The following is a 23744-nucleotide window of genomic DNA, read 5'->3' as shown; positions in this document are numbered from 1 at the left end:
ACCACACCCCTTCTCATTACAGAGATGCACATCACCTAATATGCTTAATTGGTAGTAGGCTTTCGAGCCTATACAGCTTGGAGTAAGACAACATGCATAAAGAGGATGATGTGGTCAAAATACTCATTTGCCTAATAATTCTGCACTCCCTGTAGACTTCAGCGGGAACGCGCGACAATGGGCATTCGATTGTCTCTGTATGCGCGATTGCAAACGCCCGTACAATCACGCATACAGAGCATACGTTCAGTACGCTCAGGTCTGAACCCAGCCTTAGAGGTCAATGTTAGCGTCAGGTATAATTTACTAAACTGTGCAATGGCCCAAGATTCTACTATAGAGTGAAAGAGTGCACTCCTTTTACACCGTCTTCGGACATTGCACATTGCTAGACAACCTGTTCTGTTATACGTTGATACAAGTAGTGGCCCCATGACAGAGTGAAGAGGTTGTCAGCAGTAAGTGCGTGTTGACATCACTGTTTATTTTTCCCTTCTTATGATCCGTCAGAAGAACAATCGCCCAAAAAATTGATCCTGTCTTTTGAGCATTTGCCTTAGTCAGTAACTGATCAATATTGGTAAGGCCAAAAAAGGGAGTAGGTCCAAAACAGAGATGACACATGATGGAAATATTTGAATGTCTTCTATGTTTTGGACCCATTCCTGCTTTGGCTTCCAAATTGTGATCAAACCCTGCTGCAAATTACTGACCGTTTGATAGAGGCCTTACGGCTGCTCCAAAGTCAGGTTCTGTTGTGTTTCTCATTTTTCAGTTCTTCTGACAGATCAGAAGGATAAAATAAATGGTGATGTCAACAAGGCCAAACAGGGACACTAGTGGCCCTGTCAAAGAGAGTTGAAGGTGGCAACCAGTGATGGTCAGTTTGCAGTGTTTGCCAACGAACACATGCGGGCTGCCATCTTTAGTAAGGTAGACTCACCCGTCCGGTGATGCACAGGTAAGGCCTTACCTGTGGCTGTGGTGGGAGTCGGTCTGAAATCAAATCCAGTCACCAGGAGCAGGCAGTTCCTAGAACAGCCGCCCGGGGACCTTCATCGGGCTGTTCTAGAAACTGCCTGCTCCCGGTGACTGCATTTGATTTCAGACTGGCTTCCGGCACAGGCACAGGTAAGGGCTTACCTGTGCATTTCCAGACAGGTGAGTCTACCTTACTAAGATGGCAGCCCGCGTGTGTTCACTGGCGAACACTGTGAACTGACCATCACTGGTGGCAACAACATGGGGAGTCAACATAGTGGCCCAGTCACAGAGTGGGGAGGGTGGCAACAGCATGAGGAGTCAACAAAGTGGCCCAGTCACATAGTGGTGAGAGTGGCAACAAAGAGGCCCCATCACAGAGTTTTGGGCAACAGCAGTGGCAGTAACAGCACAAGATGGTGGTAGTAGGAGAAGATATAAGCAGGTTTGTGACATCAGGCAGGTGGTAGCATCATAATAGTGGCTGAAGTAAGTGGCCAGAAGTAACAGGCCTTTTTTCATAATGTTCTGGTGTGTCTGCAGACTGCAGTCAGAAAATTACTGCAAGAATAATGTAGTCTAATGCATCAGGCATCGGTGTGTGGAAATCCTGGCTGGTCTATGCCTGATTGATCTTTAGAATGATTAATCTCTCAACATTACCTGTTGAAAGGCGAGTCCTCTTTGAGGTAACTATGCCTCTCGCCACTCTAAACACCTTCTCTGATTCCACTCTACTAGCTGGGCAGTAAAACTAGTCCAGGGCAAACTTTGCCAGTTGCAGCCACAAATCAAGTTTGGCTGCCCATTACTCCAGGGGATCTTGGATCTGGGGTGGCAGAGTGCAGTCCAAGTATGCCATCACCTTCTGGTTCAGCTGCTTTGGCCTGTTCCTGAGGCTGCTGCTACCACCTCTTCTGTTGCCACTTCTGCTGGCTTCAGCAACATTTTTGCCGCTGCCCGTTCCTTTGGAGGGTCCTGGCACCTCTTTGTTGGACATACTGTTTGGTAACTGTATATGCAGCATCCCACTACGTGTGTGTGGGTATTGCTTAAAAGTACTTTTTACCTTATCAAAAGCACTAGTTTGTCATGTATGATTTTGTATGTATGTATCTGCAAAATCCTTGTTAACAGCCCTATTAGGTCTAATTTATACATCCCACCACTAGATGGGGGATAAAATGTAGGTCATATATATACCTAGGTCAGGCCTAGTTAGCCAGTTCAGTTGAGACTACAGTTCAGTGTAGAGAGGACCTTTGGGATATTTAGGTGAAGGATACCATAGCCTCCGGCAATCTCACCAAAATCCCACTGACATTGAAATAACCCACTGCTCCAAAACTGGAAACCTTAAAAAAGCCTAGAAACAGTGGATTTGCAGAATTTACTCTGTACCATCAAGAGACTGCATATTTGTACTGCTGCAACCAAAGACATCAAAAGTAAAAGTTGTGAGTTGCATCTTACCACTGTCTACCTCATTATTACCACTACTGGTTGTACCACCACTAACGGTACTGGCGCCACGACAAAAAACATCAAGGGACTCAGCCACAAGAAGCACCCTAAGCACCTCTAACATCAAGGGCACCTCAACCACCATCTTGGCTGATGCTTCCTACCACAGAGCGTGCCCGGAGGATTTCGTGCTGTCCACCTCAACACTGTGCTGCCAGCCCAGGGAGGCTTTCTGCTAACCGTGAGTAAATTGATAAACTGTGTGTTATATTATTTGGCCCCTCATCTGTCCAACGTGCACCTCACGTGTTGCCACTGGCTGGCTGGCTTCATATATCTAAAATAAGTTATTGAGTGTCAGTGTGGACACCCCAATAACAGTTATATTATATAGCTTATTCACCCTAATATGAGACTCAAGGGCTAATAGAATTGCTTATCTATGAAATCAGCTGGGCACCCCAATAACAGTTATATTAAACAATTTAGTCACTCCAATATGAGACTCAAGGGCTAATGGAATTGTTTAGCTATGACAAGGTATAACAGTTCTATTACACAGGTTAGACCTAGTTCACGGTGGGCACTGTTCAATTAGATAGCTCTGTGCCCTACACAAGGGATTAATGCAAACTGTGCTGTCTCCTAAGGATCCCTTTAGCCTACACTACCTGCCCTGTGCTGCAGTCTCAGATTTATGGAGAACTGGGTTGACTTCTCTGTCCACTAAAGGCACTTTGGAAGGAATGACAGCTGGTGTATCAGAGCAAATAATGGTTTGAGTGGTGAAGGAGCACTTAAAATAGGACTTGGAGAATAATAATAATTTACTTTATTTACATAGCACCAACATATTCAGCAGTGCTTTACAGTTCAGTGGTACAAACAGTCATAAATAACATAGCAACAGACAAGTCAATAATTGCAACAAGAGGAAAGAGGGCCCTGCTCGCAAGCGCTTACAATCTATGAGAAGATGGGGGTGATACAAAATGTAGAAGTGCTTGTTTTGTACAATGGTCTAGAGTGGTGGAGAGTTTGGTGGAGGATCAGGTTTAGGCAATGTCTAGGAAAGGTCTATCTATGGAAAGGAGTTAGATCAGGGGATGTGATAGGCCTTTTTTTTTAAGATATGTTTTTAGGGAGTGCCTAAAACTGTGGCTGTTGTGATTTAGCCTGATTTCTTGGGGTAGGGAATTCCAGAGCAGCTCGGGAGAAATCTTGGAGCCGAGAGTGAGAGGTTCGAATTATAGTGGAAGTCAGTCGTAATTCATTGGCTGAATGGCGAGCACGGGAAGGCTGGTAGACAGAGATGAGGGAAGAGATGTGGGGGGTGCAGCACTGTGGAGAGCTTTGTGGGTGAGGACAAGCAGTTTAAATTAGATTCTATAGTGTATGGGTAGCCAGTGCACAGGGCGGAGGCATCAGAGTGAGTAGCGGTTGGAAAGATAGATGACCTTGGCTGCTGGATTAGGAATAGATTGGAGAGTGGAAAGTCTGGTGAGGGGGATGCCAATTAACAGTGAGTTACAGTAATCGATAATCGGAATGGATAAGGGCAACAATGAGAGTTTTTGTTGTTTCCATATTGAGAAAGGGGTAGTTTCTCGAGATGTTTTTGAGGTGCTCTCCTGCAGGAGACAGATTGAATATAGGGAGTGAAAGAATGATCAGTGTCAAACGTTACCCTGAGGAAACGAGCGTGCTGCTTAGGAGTGAGGATGGTGTCGCACACTGAGAGGGAGATATCAGGTTTGTGTAGGTTAGTATATGGAGAGGACACAAGTTCAGTTTTTGAAAGATTTAGTTTCAGATAGAGACATAATGGGACAGAATGTTAAAGACGGCAGAGAGACAGTCACTGGTGTTCTGTAATGCAGCAGGTGTGATGTCAGGGGATGAAGTGTATAGTTGTGTGTCATCAGCATAGAGATGGTACTGGAAACCAAATCTGCTGATGGTCTGTCCAATTGGGGCTGTGTACAGAGAGAAGAGGAGAGAGCCTAGGACTGAACCCTGAGGAACTCCAACAGCAAGAGGGAGAGGTGAAGAAGTGGAGCCAGTGAATGGTACATTGTAAGAGCGACCAGAGAGATAGGAAAAAAAGCAGGAGTGGGCAGTGTCCTTTAGGCCACTGGATTGGAGCATGGTGAGTAGGAGATGGTGGTCTACAGTGTCAAAAGCTGCAGAGAGGTCAAGAAGAATAACAAAATAGCATCTGATAGGGAGGTAGGGAGTGGAATACAGCAAGGGATATTGATAATTTTATGGGGGCAGGTAAGTAGGGAGGTGTCCAGGAATACATTTGGATCTGGGGAAAAGAATGTGTTTGCAAAGTAAAAAAAATGCTGGTGGTGCCCTTATTAGGGGATCACCAGCAGCTCTCTGAAAAGCCTTTGCTCTCGAAATAGTGCTGCGGTCTTAGCTCATCAAGCACAGCGCACATTGTACAGCGGCTGTGTTTTGTATCACAGCTCAGCCCTATTCACTTCATGTGACTGATGAACATGACATCACATGGCCTAGGTAAAGCCGTGCTGCTGTCTTCTCAAACAGCTGATTGGTGGCCGTGTTCTAAAGATCAATGACCATCTGTAACAACATAGAGTAGTTCCACTTCATCAGGACTGGTTGACCCCTATGAAGGTCACATTGTGTCAGGATTAGAGTTGAGCGGACACCTGGTTGTTCGGGTTCGATGGGTTCGGCCGAACTTCACAAAAAAGTTAGAGTTTGAGACCCGAACTTGACCCCGAACCCGAATCTCATTGAAGTTAATAGCGACTCGAACTTTTGAGCACTAAAACGGCTGTAAAAATGTCATGGAAGGGGCTAGAGGGCTGCAAATGGCATCAAAATGTGGTTAAGAGCATGGCAAGTGCTCTGCAAACAAATTTGGATAGAGAAATGACTTTAAATAATAAAATACACAAAATAAAAAATAATCTTGATCTAGGAGGACGGTGTCCATATGGAGTAGGAGGTTGAGGAAGCAGTGGATGTGGCTGCGAAGGTGGAAGCGGCGGTGGAAGATTAGGAGGTAGCCAAAACTGCTTTTTGGTTTTAAATTTATAAAAATAAAAAAAAATTAGGGTAAACCCCAAAACATTGGGAAATATAACCTGTGATAACCCCCTCCAGTCGTGCTAAACATACGTTCAGACAATACACTGGCTGCAGGGCAGGCCAGCACCTCCAAGGCGTAAAGGGCAAGATCAGGCCATGTGCCCAATTTGGAGACCCATCATTCAGTTCTTGTAGGCGTGTGCACACATACCGCCCCGCCATGTATTTAGGATTTGGAAACGTTAGCCAGGAGAGGCCCTGCTGCCGCTTTGTTGACTCTAGATAACTTCTGCCTGATCGCACGTCACTGTGACGTCCACCATCCATTTGGATATCTTCAACTTTTGATGTTCTTTTCTGCGCCTAACATGTTGATCACGGTTATCGGCGAATCAGGATTCCACACCGGAGAGGGAGCGTGAGAAAGAGACCACATCCAAGGGAGGTACATTTTTTTAAATTAAATGATCGAGCCGAAAAGTGGGACAAATTATTGAAGCGCAAATGTGGGACAAGGTATTAAAGTTTAAGCATTAAATTAAAGGAGGGCGCGCATCAATTAAAATAGAATTTAAATTTTTTTATTCCCTGTCACCTATGCAGAGCAGGGGATTTGTATACGGCAAAACTGGTAAAATGTCACCTTGTAACAGACGATTTTTTAAAATTTAGGTCCCTGTCACCTATGCAGAGCAGGGGTTTCATCATGGCAAAAATGGTAAAATGTCACCCAAGAATGTAACAGACAAAATAGTAAAAAAAATTTACCTGTCTACCATAGCAATGGTATATCACACCCAAATTTTTTTTTACCTGTGTACTAGGTGTAGAAGTGGTATATTACACCCATAAATTGGTGAATTTCACCCAAAAATGTAACAGACAAATTAGTGTTTTTCTTTTACCTGTCTACTAGGTATAGCCGTGGCATATAACACCCAAAAATGTGTGAATTTCACCCGAATATGTAACAGACAAATTAATGAAATTTGTTTACCAGTCTACTAGGTAGAGCAGTGGTAAATCACACACAAAAATTGGTGAATTGCACCCGAAAATCTAACAGACAAAATTAGTGGAATTACATAAAATAAATTAACTAAACTAAAAAAAATAATATAAAACTTGATTTATGAGGTGGAGGGCTATATGGAGTAGGAGTTTGAGGAGGCAGTGGACATAGCGGTGTAGGTGAAAGCGGCGGTGGAGGAGGAAGAGGTAGCCAACACAGTTTTTTTGTTTTAATTAATTAATTTTATTTTTTTAATAGGTACACTCCAAAAGAGTGTGAAATATCCAAAATACAACAATGAGCAATTGCGCTGCAGTATAACAATGGCTAGTTAAGACCGGTATACATGTCTATTCTGCACAAGGTACGAACAAGTCCTGTGGGATCCATGCCTAGTTCATTTTAATGAGCATGAGCTTGTCCACATTTGCTGTGGACAGGCGGCTGCTCTTGTCTGTGATACTGCCCCCTGCCATGCTAAACACACGTTCAGACAATACACTAGATGCAGGGCAGACCAGCACCTCCAAGGCGTAAAGGGCAGGCTAAGGCCATGTGCCGAATTTGGAGACCCAGAAGTTGAAGGTTGCAGACCCATCCTATTAAGATGTTCCATATCAGCTGGTGGTGCTGGTTGTTGTAGCGTGCTGACGAAGCTTTTCCACATTTCGGCCATACTAACACTGCCTTTTGAGGTGCTGGTAGTGCCCCAGCTGCGTTGGCGACCTCTTCCTCCTACTCTGCCTTCACCTTGTGCTTCCACTGTGCCCCCGCTGTCAGGTGGGAATGCCACCAGCAGCATGTATCTACCAGCGTGTGCTTGTACTCGTGCATCTTACTATCACGCTCCAGTAACGGAATTATGGACTGTACGTTGTCCTTGTAACAGGGATTCAGTAGCGTGGCCACCCAGTTATTAGCACAAGTTAGAATGTGGGCAACTCGGCAGTCGTTGCGGAGACACTGCAGCATGTAATCGCTCATGTGTGCCAGGCTGCCCAGAGGCAACAAAAAGCTGTCCTCTGTGGGAGGTGTATCGTCTGTGTCCTCTGTATCCCCCCAGCCACGCATCAGTGATGGCCATGAGCTGGTTTGGTTGCCACCCTGCTGTGAACACAGTTCCTACTCATCCATCTCCTCCTCCTCATCCTCCACCTAGTCCTCCTCCAGAACTGTGACCTGTCTGGACAATTGTGTGTCTGGTGTTTGTTGGTGCAGGAACCCACCCTTGGAGCCACTTGTGAATGACTGGCTGGAAACCCTATGAAATTATCCCTCTTCCTCCTCCTCCTCCTGTGCCACATCCTCTTCCATAATCGCCAGCAGAGTTTTTTCAAGGAGGCATAGAAGTGGGATAGTAACGCTGAGAACAGCGTCATCGGCACTGGCCATGTTGGTGGAATACTCAAAACAGCGTAACAAGGAACAAAGGTTTCGCATGGAGGCCCAGTCATTGGTGGTGAAGTGGTGCTGTTCTGCCCTTGTGGGCACGTCGCATATGAGGCGGTGAGCGGGAAGGCCGAAGTTCCGCTGCAGCGCTGACAGGCGAGCAGTAGCAGGGTGAGAACGCCGAAAGCGCGCACAGACGGCCCACACTTTATGCAGCAGCTCTGACATATCAGGGTAATTTTTAAGGAATCTCTGCACCACCAAATTCAGCACATGAGCCAAGCAAGGGATGTGCGTTAAACCGGCTTGTCCCAGAGCTGCTACGAGATTTTGCCCATTATCGCACACCACCAGGCCGGGCTTGAGGCTCACTAGCACCAACCACTCATTGGTTTGTTGTTCAAGGCCCGTCCACAGCTCCTGCACGGTGTGGGGTTTGTCCCCCAAACAGATAAGTTTTAAAACTGCCTGCTGTCATTTACCTCTGGCTCTGCTGAAGTGGGGTGGTGAAGGTGTTACTCTGACCGGACTGGTTGTGCAGGGAAGGGATGGCTCGCCTGGAAAAGTAGTGGCGGCTGGGCATGACGTACTGTGGGACAGCCACCTCCATAAGGCTTTTAAAACTCTTCATCTGCACCAGATAGAATGACAGCATTTCAAAGAACAGTTATTTTGAAATGCTGGCATGCAGGGCTAGGGATCGCTGGTGGGTAGGGGGGAACTTCCTCTTCTGCTCCAGTGTTTGGGAGATGGAGAGCTAAACGCTTCCGTGGGACATTGTGGAGATGCTTGGTGACCCAGGTGGTGGTGTTGCTGGCAAATTAAGTATTTTGCACAAAATGGGTGTTTTTTTATACTAGAATAGCACACCAGTATCTAAAGCGTGTGTCTCACACGTACAGATGCAGACAAGGCTGCAAATTAAGTATTTTGCCCAAAATGGGTGTTTTTTTTATAATGGAATATGACAGCAGTATATAAAATTTGAATTTCACACGTACAGATGCAGCAAGGGCTGTAAAATTGAGTAGTTTTCCCCAAAAGGGTGTTTTTTAAAACCCAGAAAATTATTGAAGAATTTCACGCTTGGATTTGAATGTCACAAATGCACATATGCTATGCTGGTGCACTAAGCTTGCATAAAATGTCCGCCACCACCCACCTAACTAACAGACGGATAAAAGTTATTTTTCTCTGTCACTGGGCTCAGGGCAGGGTAAAAAGATTGTGCACTGCACCCACAAAACTAAATCTAGGTAGATCGCTAAGTTAACAAGCACTTCTAATTAAAGATTCTGTCCTATTATCTCCCTCACAGCAGCAGCATCCTCTCCCTACACTAGTAACAGCACATTAAAGTGCAGCCCTACGTGACTCCAGCTTATATAGAGGCTGGGTCACATGCTGCACTGGCCAATCACAGTCATAACATTAGTAGGCATGGCTGTGATGGCTTCTAAGGGCACAGAATTAAACCCTTGTTGATTGGCTGCTCTGCAGCCTTTCAAAAAGCGCCATAAAATAGCCAAACACGAACCCAAACTTTTACTGAAATGTTCGGGTCCGGGGTTCAAAAATCCTAAAGTTTGGTACAAACCCGAACTTTACAGTTCGGGTTCACTCAACCCCAGTCAGGATATGATCTCGATTCTTCAGTTTCTTGTCCTGATTCCTTACTTAGGAATTGGCAAGGGGATTGGGTGGGGTGTTAAGGAACTGTCCCAGATTCTGAAAACCTATTGGATCCATGAATCTTGTATTGATTTTATCTCAAATGAGTCCGAGTCATGCAGATTGTTTCCTGGAGCTTTAAATGGCTTAAATGCTAGCACAAATGAACAATGGTTTTTCATTACTGCAACCTCATTAAAGTGGACATTGGAATGCTCCAGGAGAGATATCTGCTTGGTGAGGAGTTTTTTTTGGATGCAGAGGAGGTAGATGGAGAAGGTTTTGAGATCCTCAGCTGTAACGGGCAAATGAGAGGTTCCAATTTCAATCTACAAAAAGTTACAATGCCAGACTTGAAGGGGACGGGGAGAGAGAACACCTTAAAACGCATACTATTTAAACTGGTACTATCTACTCCCTCTGAGATAACCCTCAATAGTCTGACATATTGAGGGTGACTACAAAGAGAAGAAACTAAAATGTTTCCAGATTGGGACAAAATGGGTTAGTAGACCCCTGGTGACAGGAACATCCTGATGATAGGGAGCAGCAATGAGCAAATTTCTGATCCGGTTCTAATGAATGAGTTGGAAAAATTCAATTCAGATATGAAAAAATTGAACTCAAATCAAAACCATTCCAAGTGGCCTGAAAAATTGTGTATGACATTCTAAGATCTCTTAGGACCAAATATTATATATTTTCCTCTCTTTCTATGTATGTATGTAAATACACTCACCTAAAGAATTATTAGGAACACCATACTAATACGGTGTTGGACCCCCTTTTGCCTTCAGAACTGCCTTAATTCTACGTGGCATCAACAAGGTGCTGATAGCATTCTTTAGAAATGTTGGCCCATATTGATAGGATAGCATCTTGCAGTTGATGGAGATTTGAGGGATGCACATCCAGGGCACGAAGCTCCCGTTCCACCACATCCCAAAGATGCTCTATTGGGTTGAGATCTGGTGACTGTGGGGCCATTTTAGTACAGTGAACTCATTGTCATGTTCAAGAAACCAAATTGAAATGATTCAACCTTTGTGACATGGTGCATTATCCTGCTGGAAGTAGCCATCAGAGGATGGGTACATGGTGGTCATGAAGGGATGGACATGGTCAGAAACAATGCTCAGGTAGCCCATGGCATTTAAACGATGGCCAATTGGCACTAAGGGGCCTAAAGTGTGCCCAGAAAACATCCCCCACACCATTACACCACCACCACCAGCCTGCACAGTGGTAACAAGGCATGATGGATACATGTTCTCATTCTGTTTACGCCAAATTCAGACTCTACCATTTGAATGTCTCAACAGAAATTGAGACTCATCAGACCAGGCAACATTTTTCCAGTCTTCAACAGTCCAATTTTGGTGAGCTTGTGCAAATTGTAGCCTCTTTTTCCTATTTGTAGTGGAGATGAGTGGTACCCGGTGGGGTCTTCTGCTGTTGTAGCCCACCTTTCTTTCCCATTCTGACATTCAGTTTGGAGTTCAGGAGATTGTCTTGACCAGGACCACAACCCTACATGCATTGAAGCAACTGCCATGTGATTGGTTGACTAGATAATCGCATTAATGAGAAATAGAACAGGTGTTCCTAATAATTCTTTAGGTGAGTGTATATCTAGTGGCATCCAAAAGTTTGGGCAACCCTGGTTAAAAATACTTTTTACCGTGAACAGCTAAAGCTACTTTCACACTTGCGTTGTTAATTTCGGTATTTATACTGGAATTAAATGGATCCGTTTTGATTTTGCACATCAGGATGCATCCGTTCCATTAGGGTCCATTCACACGTCCTGTTTTTTTTCATCCTGAAAAACGGTCCATTTTTTGCGGATCCGTTGTTCCTGAAAATGTTTCCGTATGTCATCCGTTTTTTGCGGATCCGCAAAAAACGGAAACATGTATACATTTCAATAATCAAATAAAGTTGTTTGGATTTCTTTGAAAAAAAAATTGAAAAAAAATAAAAATAAAAAATTTGTTATGTGTTTCCAGGAACGGAATCCGCAAAAAACGGATGACATACGGAATGACATCCGAATGTCATCCGTTTTTTGCGGATCCATTGACTTTGTATTGTACCAGGATCCGATTTTTCAGGACAAGAATAGGACATGTTTTATATTTAAACGGACATGCGGAACGGAACAACGGAAACGGACAGCACACATTGTGCTGTCCGATTTTTTCCAGGACCCATTGAAAATGAATGGGTCCAGATCTGGTCCTGATCTGTTCCTGAAAAAACGGAACAGATCAGGAAAGAAAAAACGGACGTGTGAATGGACCCTTAGGATATGTGAAATAAACACGGGAAAAAAAACTGATCTGTGCACAGGGAGAAGCAGCAGCAGGGAACAGGAGCGGTGCGGGGAGTTGGGAGTGAGGCAAGTATATTCAGTGTGAGGGGCCCGGGTGTATTTAATAGTCTTGGATAACCCTTTTAACTTTATGCCTTTTGGAGATAATTTCATCTTTAACTTGCTTAATTGTTCACATTTACAGTCATTTTGACCAGGGGTGCCCAAACTTTTGCATGCCACTGTATATCCCTTCTTTATCAGGCTCTTTAATGCAATGAGAGCATTCAAAAATGATGTCAGAGAAACACTGACATGTATAGCTTAGGTTAAGCACATGGTTGACAGTGTTAACAAACAGCAAACACACTTAACCATCACATTTCTTATCCTCTTTAAAACAAAGGATGTGATGTCATTCTAATACGTCATTTTATAGTTTACAACATTTTTGTAGGATTCTCTATGCTTAGTGAATAATAATCAAAGTTACGAAAGCAGTGTAATTTATGAATATTACCTGAGGATAGCCATGGATCCCAGTTATTTCTGCTATGGACAGACTGGAGGAGGATGTCAAGTGTCCAATAAAAGCCACCACTTTGTTCTTCTCATCACAGCTGTAGTTGGGGACGGCTTCTTCTCGTCCTGACAGTATACTCAGTACACTCTGTACAGCTTTATGTTCTAACACACCGGAGTCATAGATCTTGTATCCCAGAGTGATATTAGGTAAGAGGTCAGATCTTCTGTTTATTTCTTCTATGGCAAACATGAAGACCAGGAGATGTCTCACTAAAAGAATGGATTTACTAAAAAGGATATACAGATATGAACTTCATGAAAAGTCAGATACATTATAAATGCCAATGGCACAGATTTGGTAAGGTTTCTGCGTCTAAGAATCTGTATAAAACATGGAGCAGCTTGAAGCAATTTTGTCACAACTTGGTGCCACCTGAGTTTCTGTACTTTTTTCCGACATTCAAAAACAGGATGGATCTTTATAGAAAAGTGTGAGTGGACAAACATGTGACATTTAATGCCAAAATTGAACCACAATGCTGGTGTAAAATTCTGTCAAAGTAAGCCAACCAATAGTTGGTATTGAGTTAGACAAATAGGTCTAACTATTAGGAAATAAGCATATCTTACTTCTGCTGGCATCAGAGAGGTTTAGCTTTTTTTTATTTTGAATATCATTCCTAGAAACCCAAAGCTATACAAATTAGCTTTCCTTCCAAAAGGAAAAGAAAGCAAAACCTCTCTGAGGCCACTAGATATAAGATATGATAATGTGCATATATTTTATCTAGAAGTTTAGAGAAGTTTTTCCCACGCCTACAAGTATTCTCACACATACTAGGCACTCCACATACTGAGAACGAGAACCCCCAGAGACCTATCAAAGGCCTCTCAGCTAGCTAAAGCTATTTTCTCTGCTCTGAACATGGGTAATCACCTGGAAAGAGCTGTGTGCAGATGAGATGCTGGTTTGATTGTTATAGAAGTTGTGCTTAAAGGCCTGATTAAAAGGCTGAGTATTGACTTTGGATAGCTATATTATACCTAGTGGAGTGAGACATTCAGTTTCCATTTGGAAGAAAAACTGATTTGCTCATCTGTTTTCCAGGGGAAATGACTCTTGACTTATGAGACAATATTTGAAATGCAATATTTGGCTGTAAGGCCTCTTTAAGACGGGCGTTGCGGGAAAAGGTGCGGGTGTGTTGCGGGAACATGCACAATTTTTCCGAGCGAGTGCAAAACATTGCAATGCGTTTTGCACTCTCGTGAGAAAAGTCGGCATGTTTGGCACCCAAACCCGAACTTCTTCTCAGAAGTTCGGGCTTAGGATCGGTGTTCTGTAGATTGTATTATTTTCCCTTATAACATGGTTATAAGGGAAAATAATAGCATTCTGAGTGCAGAATGCATAGTAAAATAGCGCTGAAGGGGTTAAAATAATAATAATAATAATTTAACTCACCTTAATCCACTTGATCGCGAAGCCCGGCATGTCTTCTGTATTCTTTCTTTGCTGTGTGCAGGAACAGGACCTATGGTGACGTCAATCCGGTCATCACATGGTCCATCACATCATCCATCGCCATGGTAAAAGATCATGTGATGGATCATGTGATGACCGGAGTGATGTCACCACAGGTCCTGTTCCTGCACACAGACAGAAGAGATGCTAGCTGCTCGATCAAGTGGATTAAGGTGAGTTAAATTATTATTATTATTTTTTAACCCCTCCAGCACTATTGTACTATGCATCCTGTATTCAGAATGCTATTATTTTCCCTTGTAACCATGTTATAAGGGAAAATAATAATGATCGGGTCTCCATCCCGATCGTCTCCTAGCAACCGTGCGTGAAAATTGCACCGCATCCGCACTTGCTTGCGATTTTCACGCAACCCCATTCATTTCTATGGGGCCTGCGTTACGTGAAAAACACACAAAATAGAGCTTGCTGCGATTTTCACACAAAGCACAAGTGATGCGTGAAAATCACCGCTCAGGTGAACAGCCCCATAGAAATGAATGGGTCGGGATTCAGTTCGGGTGCAATGCGTTCAACTCATGCATCGCATTGGCGCGGAATACTCGCCCGTGTGAAAGGGGACAAACAGAAGGCACTTTGTTCACCGAAGCGCTTTAGAGCAGTACAATAATGAGTGTCTATTGGCAACAGTGAAGCATGATGGAGGTTCCTTGTAAGTTTGGGGCTGCAGTTCAGGAAATTGAGTTGGTGATTTGGTTAGCATTAACAGTATCCTCAATGCTGAGAAGTGCAGGCAGATACTTATCCATAATACAATACTGTCAAGGAGGCGTCTTATTGGCTCCAAATTTATTCTCCAGCATAACAATGACCCAAAGCATACATCCAATGTCATTAACCTCTTTACTACCGGGCCATTTTTCACCTTAAATCCCAGGCTGATTTTTGCTAATCTGACATGAGTCACTTTATGTGGTAATAACTTTGGAACGCTTTTACTTATTCAAGCCATTCTGAGATTGTTTTCTCGTGACACATTGTACTTCATGACAGTGGTAAATTTGAGTTGATATATTCCAACTTTATTTATAAAATAATCTAAAATTTACCAACAATTTGGGAACATTCACAATTTTGTAAATTTGAATTTCTCTACTTTTAAGACAGATAGTAATACCTCATAAAATGCTTATCAAGCAACATTCCCCATATGTCTGCTTTATGTTAGCATAATTTTGTAAATGTCATTTTAATTTTTTAGGATGTTGGAAGGCTTAGAAGTTTAGAAGCTATTTTTCAAATTTTCAACAAAATTTCCCAAACCATGTTTTTTAAGCACCAATTCAGTTATAAAGTGATTTTGAGGGGCTTACATAATGGAAACCACCCATAAATGACCATTTTGGAAACTACACACCTCATATTATTCAAAACTGATGTTGCAAACTTTGTTAACCTTTGATGTGTTCCACAAGAATTAAAGCAAAATGGGAGGTGAAATTTCTAAATTTCACTTTTTATTCATGTTAATCCATTTTTTTCTTTCAACACAGCAAGGGTTAACAGCAAAATAAACATCAAAATACATTTCTCTGATTCTGCAGTTTACAGAAATACCCTATATGTGGAGGTAAAGTGCTCTATGGGCACATGGCAGTGGTCAGAAGGAAAGGAGCTCCATATGAATTTTGGAGGCAGATTTTTTTTTTGCAACATTCACCTAAGGGGGCATATAATGTGATATTGTTATAGAGCAGGTTGTTACGGACGTGGCAATACCTAATATGTCTATCATTTTTATTTTTGTTAAGTTTTACACAAGTGAAAGCATTGTTGAACAGAATAAAATCTTGTTTTTGTGTTGCCATTTTCTGAGAGCCCTATTTTTTTTTTGTGCTATTGTCTTAGGTAGGGGCTCATTTTTTGCGAGATGACATGACGGTTTGATTGGTACCATTTTGAGCTAAATACACATTTTTGATCCCTTGATATTACACTTTTGGTGAGGCAAGGTGACTAGAAAATTGCTTTTTTGACACCGTTTTTATATTTTACGGTGTTCACCTGACGGGGCGGATCATGCGTTATTTTTAGAGAGCTGGTCGATCCGGACGCGGAGATACCTAATATGTCTACTTTTCTTTTTTTTCCCTATTTTTTTTTTAAATGTTTACTTTATTTTGGGAAAATGACACTTGTTTGTTTTTTTACTTGAAACTTTTTTTTGTGTAAAACTATATTTTTTAAACTTTTTTTGCCACACTCTGGGAACTTTTGGGGGTCTGATCCCCTTTACAATGCATCACAATACTTCTGTTCAGGGGGCTGGATCTCACAGACTGTCAAGGAAGGCAGCCATCATGCCTAAGGAAGGCATTGGGCTGATTTCACTGCCATCGGGTTCCTTTCACAGCATTGCAGGGACCCGATGGCCACCCCACACCCGGAAGGATACTGCACGTGCCGTGGTCAGCGCTGACCACGGTTGTACAAGGGTTAATGCGCTGGCATCAGTGTTTTCACTGATGCCAGCGCATACAGCAGGAGTCCGGCTATTAGTGACTGCCGGACCCCTGCAGCTGATCAGGCAGGTGCAGCTTCTGCGCCCACCCGATCAGAGCACCGTAGCTGTATGGTGCTGGGATTTGAGACCCTGGTATCATACGGGTTAAGAACTATCTTCAGTATAAAGAAGAACAAGGAGTCCTGGGAGTGATGATATGGCCCTCACAAAGCCCTGATCTCAATATCAACTAGTATGTCTGGGATTACATAAAGAAACAGAAAGATTTGAGCAAGTCTATATCCACAGAAGATCTGTGGTTAGTTATGAAAGATGTTTGGGACAACCTTCCTGACGATTTCCTTCAAAAACTGTGTGCAAGTGTACCTAGAAGAACTGATACTGTTTTGAAAGCAACTGATGGTCACACCAAATAATGATTTGATTTAGAGATTTCTTTTTTGTTCATTTACTTTGTTAACCCCTTAGTGACCACTAGGGTTGAGCGAACCCGAACTGTAAAGTTTGGGTTCTTACCAAACTTTAGGATTTTTGGACTCCGGACCTGAACATTTCAGTAAAAGTTCGGGTTCTGTGCTCTGCACTTTCTTGGCACTTTTTGAAAGGCTGCAGAGCAGCCAATCAACAAGCGGTTAACTGTAAGACCTTAGAAGCCATCACAGCCATGCCTACTAATGGCATGGCTGAGATTGGCCAGTGCATCATGTGACCCAGGCTCTATATAAGCTGGAGTCACGTAGCGCTGCACGCCACTCTGCTGTTACTAGTGTAGGGAGAGGATGCTGGTGGACTTGTGATTTCAGGGAGAGAATAGGAGTAAATCTAACTCAGCGATCTACAGAGAAATAGTTGTGTGGGTGCAGGGCACAATCGTTTTACCCTGCCCTGAGCCCATTGACCAAAAGAAACTAACTTTTATAAATCTGTTAGTCAGGTGGGCGGCGGCGGCGGCAGCTATTTTATGCAAGCTCAGTGCACCAGCACTGCATCTGAGCTTTTGGGACATTGCAAATCACAATTTTTTGGGCAAACTACAACATCTGGATTAGTCAGTGTGCAATTTAAGGTAGAAATACACCCATCATTTTCTGGGGTTTTAAAAACACACTTTTTTGCCAAAAAACTGCATTTTCCTGATCTGCAAGTGTTAAATTCAAGTTTAATATATACAGCTTTCATATTCTGTTACCAAAAAAAACTCTATTGGCAATCTTCAACATCTGGATTAGTTAGTAGAGTTGAACGAACCCGAACTGTAAATTTTTCGGCACCTGGACCTAAACCCGAACATTTATGTAAAATTTTGGGTTCGGTGTTAGGTGATTTTTATGGTGCTTTTTAAAAGGCTGCAAAGCAGCCAATCAACAAGTGTCATACTACTTGCCCCAAAAGGCCATAACAGCCATGCCTACTATTGGCATGGCTGTTGTTGGCCAACTGCAGCATGTGACCCAGCCTCTATTTAAGTAGAGCAGCCCATCACTCTGCTCGGATTAGTGTAGGTAGAGGCTGCAGCTGCTGTGAGGGAGAGATCAGGGAGGAATCTTATGAAGATCTGCTTCTTTTCTCAGTGATCTACAGCAAATGTGTTTTGTGGGTGCAGTGCACAATTGTTTTAAGCCTGCCTTGAGCCAACTACTACTGAAAACAAACAATTTTTCCTTCAGTTAGTCAATACATAATCGGCAGCCATTTTATGCAATGATAGTGCACTAGCACAGGATATCTGCATGTCTGCAAGTCCAGAAATACAGATTTGAGACACTGGGGTTAAAAAAAAACACTCTGTTTCATATACTGCACATCTAGGATTATCATTGCATAAGTGACTGTTCAATTTAGGCCAGAAATACGGCTTTGGCATACTGGGGCATAGTGGGTGAAACAAACCCCTCTGTTTCATATAGTGCACATCTAGGATTATAGGTGCATAAGGGACTGTTCATTTTAGGCCAGAAATACGGCTTTCGCATACCGGGGTGGAAAAAACACAGTTTTTTATACTGCACATCTGGGATTAGAGGTGCATAGGTTACTGTGAAATTTAGGCCACAAATACTGCTGTCATATAGACTTAAAAAAAATAATTGAGTGCAATACCCTACCTCAGGGTTTTTATTGGTAAATAATTATTTTTAACAGACTCAACCACTTTTTACTTTGCTTGGTGAACGCTAACTATGAGGCAAACATCTAATAAGGGATGTGGTGGTGGTGTAGCCTCTGGTGCAGGGAGAGGATGTGGCCGTTCTGCCACAGCTACACGTCCTACTGAACCTACTACCTCAGATCCCAGTAGCCGCCAGAATCTACAGCGATATTTGGTCAGGCCGTTCTAAGGATGGTAAGGCCTGAGCAAGTACAGGCGATAGTCAATTTGGTGGCCGACAGTGGATCCAGCACGTTCACATTATCTCCCACCCAGTCTTCTGCAGAAAGCGCACAGGTGGCGCCTGAAACCCATGCCAATCAGTCTGTCACATAACCCCCGTGCATATCAGGGAACCTGTCTGAGCCTCAAGTCATGCAGCAGTCTCTTATGCTGTTTGAAGACTCTGCTGGCAGGGTTTCCCAAGGGCATCCACCTAGCCCTTCTCCAGGGGTGGAAGACATAGAATGCACTAACGCACAACCACTTATGTTTCCTGATGAGGACATGGTAATACCACCTCAGCACATCTCTGATGATGACGAAGCACAAGTGCCAAATGCTGAGTCTTTCTGCAGGATGCAGACCGAAAAGGAGGTCAGGGAGGAAGACTGGGTGATAGACGATGCAGGGGACGATGAGGTCCTAGACCCCACATGGAATGAAGAGGTCGTGCCACTGACTTTCAGAGTTCGAAGGAAGAGGCAGTGGTGAGACCGAGCCAACAGCGCAGCAAAAGAGGGAGCAGGGTGCAAAAGCAGAGCAGCCGTGGCAAAGACAGTTCGCCTGCTACTGGCCATCGCCACCAGGGACCGAGCACACCAAAGGCAGCTTCAAGGAGTTCCCTGACATGACACTTCTTCACACAATGTGCTGATGACAAGACCCGAGTGGTTTGCATGCTGTGCCATCAGAGCCTGAAGCAAGGCATTAACGTTCTGAACCTTAGCACAACCTGCATGACCAGGCATCTTCATGCGAGACACGGGCTGCAGTGGAGTAAGCACCTTCAAAACCAAGAAAGGACTCAGGCCCCTCCTGCTCCCTCTTCTGCTGATGCCTCGGCCTATTCCTCCACCTCTGGAGGAACGTAGGCACCTGCCAACCAGCAAATAGAGGATGTGCCACAAACACCACCACCTCCGTCACCGAGCATCTCCACCATGTGACACGGAAGCGTTCAGATCTCCATGTCCCAAACCTTGGAGAGAAAGCGGAAATTCCCACCTAGCCACCCTCGATCTCTGGCCCTGAATGCCAGCATTTCTAAACTACTGGCCTTTGAAATGCTGTAATTCAGGCTAGTGGAGACGGACGGCTTCAAACAGCTCATGTCGCTTGCTGTCCCACAGTACGTCGTTCCCAGCTGCCACTACTTCTCCATGAGAGCCGTGCCTTCCCTGCACAACCAAGTATCGGATAAAATCAAGTGTGCACTTCAGAACACCATCTGTGGCAAGGTCCACCTAACCACAGATACGTGGACCAGTAAGCACGGCCAGGGACGCTATATCTCCCTAACCGCACACTGGGTAAATGTAGTGGCGGCTGGGCCCCAGACGGAGAGAGCTGTTTGGCGCACGTCCTTCCTCCGCCAAGGATCGCAGGGCATCATTCTTTGCCTCCTGTAGCCTCCTCCTCCTCCTACTCGACTTCCTCCTCCTTTTCTACCACCTCCTCATCTGGTCAGCGACAGACCTTCACCACCAACTTCAGCACAGCCAGGGGTAAATGTCAGCAGGCCATTCTGAAACTGATGTGTTTGGGGGACAGACCCTAACACCGCGCAGGATTTATGGCAGGGTATAGAACAACAGACCGATGAGTGGTTGCTGCCAGTGAGCCTTAAGCCCGGCCTGGTGGTGTATGATAATGGTCGAAATCTCGTTGCAGCTCTGGGACTAGCCGGTTTGACGCACATCCCTTGCCTGGCGCATGTGCTGAATTTGGTGGTGCAGAAATTAATTCCCAACTACCCCGAGATGTCTGAGCTGCTACATAAAATGCGGGCCGTCTGTTCGCGCTTCCGGCGTTCTCATCCTGCCGCCACTCGCCTGTCTGCGCTACAGCGTAACTTATGACTTCCCGCTCACTGCCCCATATGCAACGTGCCCACCAGGTGGAACTCCACCTTGCACATGCTGGAGAGACTGGGCGAGCAGCAGCAGGCCATAGTGGAGTTTCAGCTGCAGCACGCACGGGTGAGTCACACTGCGGAATAGCACCACTTCACTACCAATGACTGGGCCTCCAAGTGAGATCTGTGTGCCCTGTTGCGCTGTTTCGAGTACTCCACAAACACGGCCAGTGGCGATGACGCCGTTATCAGCGTTACAATACCACTTCTATGTCTCCTTGAGAAAACACTTCGGTTGATGATGGAAGAGGATGTGGGCCAGGCAGAGGAGGAGGAGGAGGAAGAGGGGTCATTTCTAAGACTTTCAGGCCAGTCTTTTAGAAGTGGCTCAGAGGGAGGTTTTTTGCATCAGCAGAGGCCAGGTACAAATTTGGCCAGCCAGGGCCCACTACTGGAGGACAAGGAGGAGGAGGATGAGGAAGAGGAAGATGAAGCATGTTCACAGCAGCGTGGAACCCAACGCAGCTTGTGCCTATCACTGGTGCGTGGCTGGGGGGATACAGAGGATGCAAACGATACGCCTCCCACAGAGAACAGCTTGTCCTTACCTCTTGGCACCCTGGCACACATGAGCGACTACATGCTGCAGTACCTACGCAACGACTGCAGAGTTGCCCACATGTTAACGTGTGCTAAATACTGGGTGGCCACCCTGCTGGATTACAAAGACAATGTGCCTGTCACCGCCACTTCTTCCTGGATTGTGTTCACTGCTGGAGGCTGCTTCTGCAAATAAGTCTGTTTCCTTTATTTGTGTTTCCTTGCTGGCTTGATTCTAGGTGACCCTGACTCCGTCCGTATTAAGTGCAGGGAGCCGGTGGTCATGTCCCCTCACTATTATAGGGTTTTCAGGTGTCACATAGTATTAGGTAAATGGGCATGCAATTTTCTACCATAAAGACCTTAGCATGGGCATAGCAGTCAGGGAGAGCTCTAAAGGTTTTATAGGGCTCACCCATATGCTCCTTAGTTTGGGATCAAGCCAGTCGGATGTTTATTTATAAGTTCCAGCTTTCTGCAACACCATCCGTGACATTATAAACCGCCATAACTGTCTTAAGCATGGATCCGGTTTCAGCCTTGATTGACGGCATGCAGGGTCTTTTGCTGGAGGTAGCAGATCTCCATAAAACTGTGTCTCAGTTTCAGGTGACCGATTCTGATGGCATTCATGGAGTTTGTTCCGAGCCTAAGATCTCACTTCCGGATACGTTCTTCGGGGTAGTGAGAATTTTGTTCGCTTGCAAACTCCATTTTCGCCTACTTCCCCATTCCTCTGGTGATGAGGAGCAGAGGGTGGGGATCATCATCTCGCTGCTCAGGGATAACGCTCAGTCTTGGGCCCTTTCGCTGCCAGTCGGGGCACGGCCCCTCCGATCGGTGGATGAATTTTTTGTCGCCCTGGGGCAGATATATGATGACCCGGATCATTTTGCTCTGGCTCAATCTAAACTGCGTCTTTTATGCCAGGGTAAACAGTCTGCAGAGATATATTGTTCAGAATTTCTGAGATGGGCAGCTGATACTGGATGGAATAATGCTGCACTCTGAAGTAAATTTTGCCGTGGTCTTTTGGAAAGATTGAAAGATGCATTTGCTTTTCATGAGAGACCAGCCTTGTTAGAATCTGCCATTTCTCTAGCTGTTCGTATTGACAGACGTCTTAGAGAGTGAGAGGAGACTACTCCTTCCTGTCATATTCAGTCCAAGGACAGCGGGACTGTCTCATTCAGTGCGCAGGGTTCTCAGTCAGTCTCAATCCCCTCTGAGTAGGAGGCCATGCAGCTGGGTTTGCTTGCCTCTGATAGTAGAGGATTCAGCTCTCAGAGGAGGGTTTGTTTCTGTTGTGGGGGTATAAATCATTTGGCAAATGTTTGCCCCTCTAGGAGATTTATAGAGTTTTTTGAGGGTAATAAAAGAAAAACAAAAAGAAAAAACCCTCTAAAAACTTTCCATTTGCTACTATTGGCAAGGTTGATGCGGAAATTGAAGGTTTGCCATTTGCTTGTAGTTCCCGTTTTCTTCTACCTGCCAGGGTGGTGCTAGACAGCAAGAACATTGTTTGTGAGATTTTTGTAGATAGTGGAGCAGCTGTCAATCTCATTGATCATCAAATTGCAATAAGGCATGGTTTCCAGGTATGCACATTGTAAAAGGATATACCTGTTTTTGCCATCGATTCCGCTCCATTTTATCAAAGATCGTTAAAGGGCATAGTTCACAATATCCATTTGACTGTGGGGACGCTCATGTTGAGGATATGTCATGTTTCGTCTTAAGCGGATTACCTACTCCTCTAGTGTTGTGGCTACCCTGGCTCACTAAACATAACCCCACCATTGATTGGCAATCAAGGCAAATAAATGGTTGGAGTGAGTTTTGCAGAGAGAATTGCCTCACGGCGTCTCTTTCAGAGGTTTCTACCAAGACTGGACACAGCCCCTACCCTATAAATAAACCCGATCTGACAGACATTTTACATTCTGTGTTTTGCCAGTGTAGGGAAAGGTTGCTGTGTGGAGCAGGGACAGACTGTTAGGGACACAAAGCGCTAACTAATAGGGCCACAAAATTCCTTTTAAGGACTGGTGTAGGTGGTATAGGTCTGCTATAAATAGGTGTGACATACCAAGGGGCGTGATATACCTATAATATACACATAACATAGAAAGTATATTACAGTGCATTTGTGATGTGCAGAAGTTGTGTAAGGTTCTGCTGAGATACCGCAGCTAGATATAGGGACAAACACTATTGTAATAACTAATTACAATTGGTGTGATATACCTGTTTCCCCCCCAAAAAAAGATTAAGGGGTGCTATATACCTGCTTCCAAAAAATAGTGATTAAGGGGTTTGATATACCTATTTCCACAAAATACTAATTGAGGGTTGTAATACACCGGCTTCCACAAAATATTGATTGAGGGGTGTGATATCCCGGCTTCCACAATATATTAATTGAGGCCTGTGATACACCAGCTTCCACCAAATATTGATTAAGGGGTTTGATATACCACCTTACA

Source organism: Bufo gargarizans, chromosome 4 (assembly GCF_014858855.1).
Source record: "Bufo gargarizans isolate SCDJY-AF-19 chromosome 4, ASM1485885v1, whole genome shotgun sequence".
Lineage (NCBI taxonomy): Eukaryota > Metazoa > Chordata > Amphibia > Anura > Bufonidae > Bufo > Bufo gargarizans.
This window is presented reverse-complemented; position numbering follows the sequence as displayed.